Genomic DNA, 9,295 nt, shown 5'->3' on the forward strand with positions numbered 1-9,295 from the left:
CTCTCTGCATCATTGCTTGTTTTTTGCTGAGGAACAAACGCCAAACATTGAAAACGTACAGCATGTTTTTTTCTATAAGAATGTCTGCATTCTTAAGCAAGACCTCTATCTAAGAATTCTATGTCTTGCAAAGTTTCAGAAGACTAGCTTTGAAGATTCAGCGTTTAATGTCCAATGCCCCATTGCACCTAGTTGGCTCACTGGGGTTGGTTGACTAATGAACTGAGGTGGTGAGGAGGAGGAAGACACACACACACACACACACACACACACACACACACACACACACACACACACACACACACACACACACACACACACACACACACACACACACACACACACACACACCAGGTGTGTTAAGATGTAAGGTTGATGTTTGTTGGAATGGTGTTTAACTTTTTAGAGAAACAGCCATCTTATTCTCCCTGATTCATTTTAAGAATCCAGGATAGACATCACTCTCTCGCAAACCTTTTTGCAACATCTCCTCGCTATCTGGAAGATGGGGCTTAGGTCTCCCTATGCAGAGTCTGATCAATTCAAGTCTTGTCTTTCTGAATAAAACATGGGACTCTCTATTGGCCTGTGTCACGGACAGGACATTTGAGCTGCTCCAGCCTAAAACCCTTGCTCTGAAGACGGCATGGACAGGACAGCAGAGGGTAAAGAGGGACCTGCTTTTTGGCAACTATTTTCGTCTGATAGAAGCAAACAAACAGAATCCTTCTTGGTTTATGAGTGTGTCTTTGTTTAGTGATCGCTGGACTTTTTTGGACATCCTGCAGAACTGAATTATAGCATTGATCCGAACAAAGAATAGGAAAAAGTGACGATATCCTCTGAGATTATTTTGTTTAACCGATTTGTTGATTTACCGTGAAAGTCTGTATAAGCCAACGTATTTTTTAACTAATTCCATTTCGGCGTCCTTACATTTGTTCTGTAATGTATGGGTTTCGGATTACTGTAAAAATGTTGACTAAAGGGACCTGCATACACTTTTTTGTGTGAAATTTCATAAAATCTGAGATTGTGTGCTATGATTCAGTCATGACTTCTGGAAACGGAATGTCAATAGATTTATTATTGACATTCCCCATGACCCTATCTATTTAACACACCACCATTCTCTACTCTTTCCCTCCTCTTCTTTAGTATATGGAGATCTTTGCAGGGCTTCCCTCACCTTTTGTGAGGAGAGAAGGTTGAATACATAACCATGATTACAACGTTTGCTCAAATTTTTTTTTTGACTTTTGAAAATACTATTGAAAATAAAGTACGGAAATAAGTGTAGAGACATAGCTTGAGTACAGAATGCTGCTTGAGATTATTTTTTATTATTATTATTACCATGAATATTATATTCGCTAAATAAAGGAATATTAATGTGAAAAAACCAAGCACTAAAATGCATGCATGTAAATGCATGTATGACACACACACACACGCACACACACACACACACACACACACGCAAGCGTACAGCAGAGTGCATGCAGTCATTTAATCTGTTCCACAACTGCATGCACTAACGCAGTCAGACACTCCTTAATTAAAAGGAGCCATATTCCCACACACACTGAAACTGCTGATTTTCAACATTGTTTTTTTTATTTTCTTCCTCTCGTTTTTATATTTTGAAAATATTCAGACCTTCCGTTTTGGAGCCAAAACATTAGCTGCTTGTCTGCCTTAACACTCTTATCTGCACTTTTGTCCTAAATAAACTCAAAGTTTGCTCAACTCAAATCCCATCTTTCTCTGTTTTTTTATTTTAGCGTCGCAGGATGTAAAACAACATTTTTAATAAATATCTCAGCAATGTGTTCTCCACATTGTTTCATGCGCCTCTCGCTCTCTATTATATAGTACCACACTTTTATAATAGCCTACAAGAAGTGAGGTCAATTTAACTAATTCATGCTCTCATTTCAGGCCGACCATAATCTATCAAAATTTCATAAGCCTTCATTAGCCATGTTTTCCGTGTGTGTGAGGGGTGATTTTTGGGGTTTCAAGCTATTCAACGTTGTCTACCAGGCAAAAGGAACATACAAATATGTATTCCTTAACAAACAAAATACAATTTCATTTCTTTATAACCACCACACCCTAACGATCTATCTGTCGAAAAGTTTAGTTGCAAAAGTAGCTTTGGTGGTTTTATTGGAAGGTTCATCTAGATAGAAATGTTCTGATAATCCCGTCTTTACACTTACCCATGCCAACATTACCCTCTAGTGGCGCAATTTGTTAATGCATTCGCAAAACAATCTTTTGGGTAAAAAAAACAACCTAACACTCCTGTTGAAATGGTATCCCTTTACATTTGTACTGCTGCATAGAGAGTAAAACAGTACAGCGTTGTTAAATAGTAGCTGCTCATGCTGTCTCACACACACGCATGCACACACACCCACACACATAGACAGAGGCATACACACACACACACACACACACACACACACACACAGAGGCATACACTTACACACAGACACACACACACGCATGCACACACATGCATAGATACACTCACATACAAACCCGTGCACACACAATGAAACATACACGCACACACAGGTACACACACACACACACACACACACACACACACACACACATACATACATACATACATATAGACACAGACACACACACTTGAGTAGGGGGGGCTCTTTAGGCACCAAAGTCCTTGCCTTCTGTAAATTAAAGCCATTAATAACAGAGAGAGAGAGAGAGAGAGAGAGAGAGAGAGAGAGAGAGAGAGAGAGAGAGAGAGAGAGAGAGAGAGAGAGAGAGAGAGAGAGAGAGAGAGAGAGAGAGAGAGAGAGAGAGAGAGAGAGAGGAGAGAGAGAGAGAGAGAGAGAGAGAGAGAGAGAGAGAGAGAGAGAGAGAGAGAGAGAGAGAGAGAGAGACCTATGAGCTGGTGAACTAACCCAGAAAGCGGTGGCCTGGAAGGAGGCCACGGCCTGCCTCCCCTGGTCTCTCTAGGATTCTGGGGTTCTTGGCCCCTGGTCTCTCTGGGGTTTTGGGCCCCTGGTCTCTCTGGGGTTTTGGGCCCCTGGTCTCTCTAGGGTTCTGGGCCCCTGGTCTCTCTGGGGTTCTGGGCCCCTGGTCTCTCTGGGGTTCTGGGCCCCTGGTCTCTCTGGGGTTCTGGGCCCCTGGTCTCTCTAGGGTTCTTGGCCCCTGGTCTCTCAAGAGCAGACAATTAATAAAGGGATGGATACATTTATGAAAGGAGATGAATGTAAGGGTGGAAGTTGTGGTTAGGTTAATATGATCGGATTACATCCTGACACTCCATCATTAGTCGTAGATACTAAGCCCAAACGTTTCTTTATTTTCATTGGCTTGCTGTCGTTATCCTGCTAAACATATGAGCAACCTTTAGTTTTGCTTTCCATTCTCTTGGCTTCCTGCCTCCCTGTCTATTATGCTATGGGGAGGCTGTGATGTTGATGTTTGATTTGGTCATGGTTGCTGTTTTTCACCCACAACTGAGTTTCAAAAGCTACACTGACACCGTGTTCGTGTGTGTGCGAGTGTGACAGAGAGACCTCAGTGATCACTGAGGCTCACATGCATTCTTATAGCCTCACAGTGGGAGCTGAAGGTCTGCCACATTATTGTCATCATCACTTGAGCTGTTATTTCCACCAAGTGATAACAAGGTAAATGCACAGCCAGAGACACACACCAACACACACACACACACACACACACACACACACACACACACACACACACACACACACACACACACACACACACACACACACACACACACACACACACACACACACACTAACACAAACACTAACACACACACATTTTCACACTAACACACACACACACACACACACACACACACACACACACACACACACACACACACACACACACACACACACACACCGTCACAGACCCCCCCCCAACCCCCACTGTTATGTTATCCTGAATATCGAAGAAGCTAATATTCTGTTATTGTCTACATGTGAATTTGGGGGGCTGTGGGGGGGGGGGACGCATCCTTTGCGACCACAGCTTGAGACCGGGGCGTGACATGTACTCTGTGTTTGTGTGATACTTTAAAAGTGGTGGAGCCAGAGCTGTCGCACGGAGACGACGAGAGTGTTAATCAACGCAGCAAAGTGGAACAATATTTTAGATGGATGACAATAGTGATTCTATGGTGCTCCGCACCATAGAATCACTATTTGTTCAGATGAGTTTGTGCGTGTGTGTGTCTGTCTGTCTGTCTGTGTGTGTGTGTGTGTGTCTCTGTGTGTGGGTTCTCTCTGTGCCATCTTTTTCAGACCCACCGTAAATTAGCTGTTAAATAGACAATTTCCTTCCACATTGGCTTGACTCATAAAATAATGAATACATTGTAATGAATTGTAATAGTTCAATAGTTCAATACACTAACACTCAACCACTGACCCGATTGAGTTGAGTTAGTGAGGGGGTCGTGTCACGCAGTAGACCTCATCCAGGATCAGATGTGCTGTGTGTCACCCACCCGTCTGGTTACAGCTGTGTCATCTGTGACATTTTACACGCAAAGCTGTGAGAATCCTATGGTGCTTTTGGGACCAAGATATAGGTGTGTTTACACCCTCTGGCATGGTATATTGTCGGTTGCTGGCTGGGTGGGACTGCACATTCACTGGTGTTATAGTGTGTGTGTGTGTGTGCGTGTGCGTGTTACATTGTTTTGTTAAACACAGTGTGCACCTTTGAACTGTGCATCACTGATCGTGTGCGAGTGTGTGTGTGTAAGCCTCACCTGAAAGTGCTTGTTGAAGTGGTGAAGCCAATTAGAGTTTAGTTTTGCAAACCAACTTTACCCTGAAGAAACCATTGATTTTCTTTTTCCATAGTTTGAATTTCAGTTGGCTATATAATGCATGCCCTTTTACCTAAACTTAAGCTTTTTTCCTTCTCTCAAAAATGTCAAATCTTGACTATTATTTTTGAAAAATATCCTGGTATTCATTTTCTACAGACATCTCCTTTTGAAGTGACCATGACTGCTTCATTGGAACGTGATCAGGCGAGGGCTTTCCGTGAAGTGAGTTGTCTGGGTTTTAAAGGTCTGGCGATGTGTTCTCAGTCAGGTAGGGGTTCAAGTTCTGGCAGTCTTGTCGGAGTTAAATTTATTAATATTCTGACCCTTGAGGCCGTTAATAAGTGCATATTAATATATTTAAGTAATAGAGCAAAGTAAGACATGTTTTGAAATGCTAAATCATCAAGAAAGTGAGTAGAAGAGATGCAAGTAGAGAAGGTTCTCGGATAGGGAGGAATTATGCTGGTTGTACAAAGCTAGAGAGCATCTTCAACCATCGATGGACTAGTGCTCGTTACTATACACATCATTTTAATTTTATTTTATTTTATTGCACATAGGTCATTTTGATTGAACGGTACAGCCTTGGACTCATTTCAGTCATTACAATAACTAATCATTTGTACATTTGCATTGATTTGCATTGAATGCAGTGGGATGTTGGCTTGGGATTTGGGATGTTGTTTACCCAATTTGTTCCTTTTATTTGACATCTCTAAAGTTAACGCAGCCATTACTCAGAATTGCCAGTAGATGACAGCATTGTACCAGAGACTGTCTCTATAATTACTGTTAGCAAACAATGGCGTCTTGATTTAAATCTCTGACAGGATTTGTAACCTTATGAGTTGCCTATTCCTTACAACACAATATATTTTTGCGTTCATATAATTAGATAATTACAGGGTGTATTCTTTAATTAGATGTTAGAAATGTTTGAAAGGATGACATTCTCAAGCCACCACAAACCCAGTAAGATAGATTCCATTAACAGTGTCCTTGCCATTCCCCCTATTGTGAGATTGTGTCATTGTCACTGTAATAACAAGGTTGTGCCTTTGTTGTTCATCATATTGAGTGAATATGCGTGGTGTTATACAAGCCCAACTAACCACACACACACGCACGCACGCACACACAGACACTCGTACAGACACACATTTTTTTTATTGTGCTTGAGCATGAACTATAATTGATTGTGTTATTCCTAATTTCCCCTTCACTAAAATAGGCCAAGAGACAGAGACAAGAGGAGGAAGGGAGGAGAGGAGGTGCATAAAAGACAATGTGTGGAATGAGGAACAGATAGAGAGCTATCAGTGAGTTTGAAAGACGTGGGATGCTGCTTTATTTCCTTTGTGGGTACACAACACAGCGCTGTCTGACTGCAGTGCTGACACAGCACAACTATCAGCAGGCATTAGACACACAAAAACACAAACAATAACACACACACCGTCTCTCTCACACACACACACACACACACACACACACACACACACACACACACACACACACACACACACACACACACACACACACACACACACACACACACACACACACACACACACACACACACACACTTAATTACTGCACACATACATGCAAATGCATAAAACCCCCCTACATGCAAGCCCTTAAACCCTCTATCACACAGACACACACAATCACATGCACCACATTTGTAAATGCACAGAAAGATCAAGAAAAACAAAGGGATATATTCAGAGGGCTATGCAGGAGGTCACTTAATATTAAGTCGAGAAGATGCTCACCAAAACAACATTGAGTCAGAGCAGGGTCAGTTTGGTGCGTGTGTGTGTGTGTGTGTGTGTGTTTGTGTGTGTGTTTGCGTCTGTGTGCATGTGTGTGTTTGTGTGTGCGTGTGCACCCTTCATCCTTTTAGAAAGCCTGATATTCTTCCCTTACATGTGTCTGCAGCACTAACAGTTGTGGGGAACTCAATAATATGAGGAAATATGATTAGATTATAGATTGTGGTCTTCCGTGGGGTGTGTCTAGGTGTGGGTGTATGTGCGCGTGGATGTAGCGTGTTTCCCTCTGGAGCCTTGGCCTGATCTGGTTTTAATTTGACCAGTCAGACGATCGAACTCCAGGCCCCCATTCTGTGTGTGTGTGTTAGTGTGTGTTTGTGTTAGTGTGTGTTTGTGTTAGTGTGTGTGTGTGAGTGAGTGAGTTGGTTTGCCCTGACCTGAGTGGTTGAGGTAAGGTGGGATCAAAGCAAGAACAAACAGAAGGGTTGAGATGAAGCTTGTCTTCCTCTTCTGCTCTTCATCCCCTGTTCATTCTACACACGCCCTTTATAACCACTCCCTTCCTCTCACATATCTACCCCCATGTCTCCTACCCTCCCTCCTTCCTTCCTTCCTTCGGTCCCTCCCTTCTTCCTTCCTTCCCCCCTCTCTCACTCTCCCTCTTTCCTATACTTACCTCTGTTTCCTTTTCCATCTTTCACATTCCTGACATTAATAGTGTGTGTGTGTGTGTGTGTGTGTGTGTGTGTGTGTGTGTGTGTGTGTGTGTGTGTGTGTGTGTGTGTGTGTGTGTGTGTGTGTGTGTGTGTGTGTGTGTGTGTGTGTGTGTACGCGGGCAGGCGTGCACAGACGCAGGTCTGCTCACCTCAGTTATGTTCTAGCAGCAGACACACGGGAAGAGCGTCCGACTGATCACACCGCCATCCAGCTGGCAGCAAACACTATAAGGTTAGCCATCTGTCTGAATGGAACATACACACACACACACACACACACACACACACACACACACACACACACACACACACACACACACACACACACACACACACACACACACACACACACACACACACACACACATAAACTACGACTTCTATTGTATACATACTGTTGAGCTTTTGAGTCTTCGTTATAAAATCGTTTGCGGGTTTGTGTGTGTGTGTGTGTGCGCGTGTGTGTGTGTGTGTGTGTGTATGTGAGAGAGCGAGAGACCTGTGACCTAGCAGACACAAGACATTTGCTTCAATCCTATTCTTAATTGACTGGTAAGTCACTACTAATAAAGTCAGCAAATGTAGATTAAATGTGTGCGTCTTGTAGCAATCAATAGCGATATACATCCGTCACTGTCTAGCAGTGACGGTGTGTGTGGGGGTGCATGTGTGTATGTGTGGTTGGGGGGGCGTTTGCCTCTATGTACATTTCTGTGTAAGTGTGTGAGGGCACATCTTGTAGCCTATAAACCGATACCCACACCTGGAGAACATTCTATGATTGTGAGACTGGCTGTCATGGCAACCATCCCCAAGCACTGAGAATGATCAAAGAGCTGCATGGGGGATTGCGTGTGTGCATGTGTGTGTGTGTGTGTGTGTGTGTGTGTGTGTGTGTGTGTGTGAGAGTGTGTGTGTGAGTGTGAGTATTTGTGTGTTTGTGTGTGTGTGTGTCTGTGTTTGTGTGCGCGTGTGCATACGTGCCTGCCTGCCTGCATGCATGCGTGCGTGCCTGCGTGCGTGTGTGTGTGAGAGTTTCTGTGTGTGTGTGTGTGTGTGTGTGTGTGTGTGTGTGTGTGTGTGTGTGTGTGTGTGTGTGTGTGTGTGTGTGTGTGTGTGTGTGTGTGTGTGTGTGTGTGTGTGTGTGTGTGTGTGTGCTCACTCTATAGGTTGATTTTGCACCAGGTCAACAAAGAAATATGTCCAAAATAATGCATGTCATGGTCTACAACCTCTTTCACTCTAGTGTGTGTTTTATGCTATGCAATTGGCATACATATCTTTGGCAGGCTCTAAGTCGACATTCTATCATCGAACAGAAGTGGGAAGAATGAGTGGAGAGATTGAATATATGAAAGAACAGTGTGTTTACTTATTTAAAGACATGATGAATAATGCTGGCATTTCACAAAGCTTTACCTCTCCCTGCTTTTCATAACACTCTGTTGATCTGCCGGAAACCGTGCTTGCAGGTCAGTCGGCGGTTCTGTTGTCATTCTACAACATGGGATTTAAGATAGGCTGGCTAAACCACCTTTTTGCTATGCTCCCATGTTTAAGCATTGAGTTATTTTTTTAACTAGTATATTATGACAGGTTAAGTCACTGTTCTGCAGCTGTACTGGAAGTACAACTAACAGCTCTCTGGTGTGTTAACTATTCTGGAACACATCAGGCCTTTCTGGCATCAGGTGTTAACCCTGGCGTAACATGTCAGCTTACACTGACACTGATGTGCATTGTGGGACCTCCTTTGCGACAAAGCAGAAAACACATCAGTCATCGGACCGTGCTTAGTCCTTTCTGGTGTTACGCTTTTGGCAAACTGGGTGTGCAATTATTGTTTGAAGAAACCATGACATTAAAGGTACAGAAGTTGTAAGAGATAGCCTATGATTTGAGTATTAAAACAAAGAAATGGCCTAGCCCTCCATCAGCTAGAA

The sequence above is a fragment of the Gadus chalcogrammus genome, chromosome 9 (genome assembly GCF_026213295.1).
Source record: "Gadus chalcogrammus isolate NIFS_2021 chromosome 9, NIFS_Gcha_1.0, whole genome shotgun sequence".
Lineage (NCBI taxonomy): Eukaryota > Metazoa > Chordata > Actinopteri > Gadiformes > Gadidae > Gadus > Gadus chalcogrammus.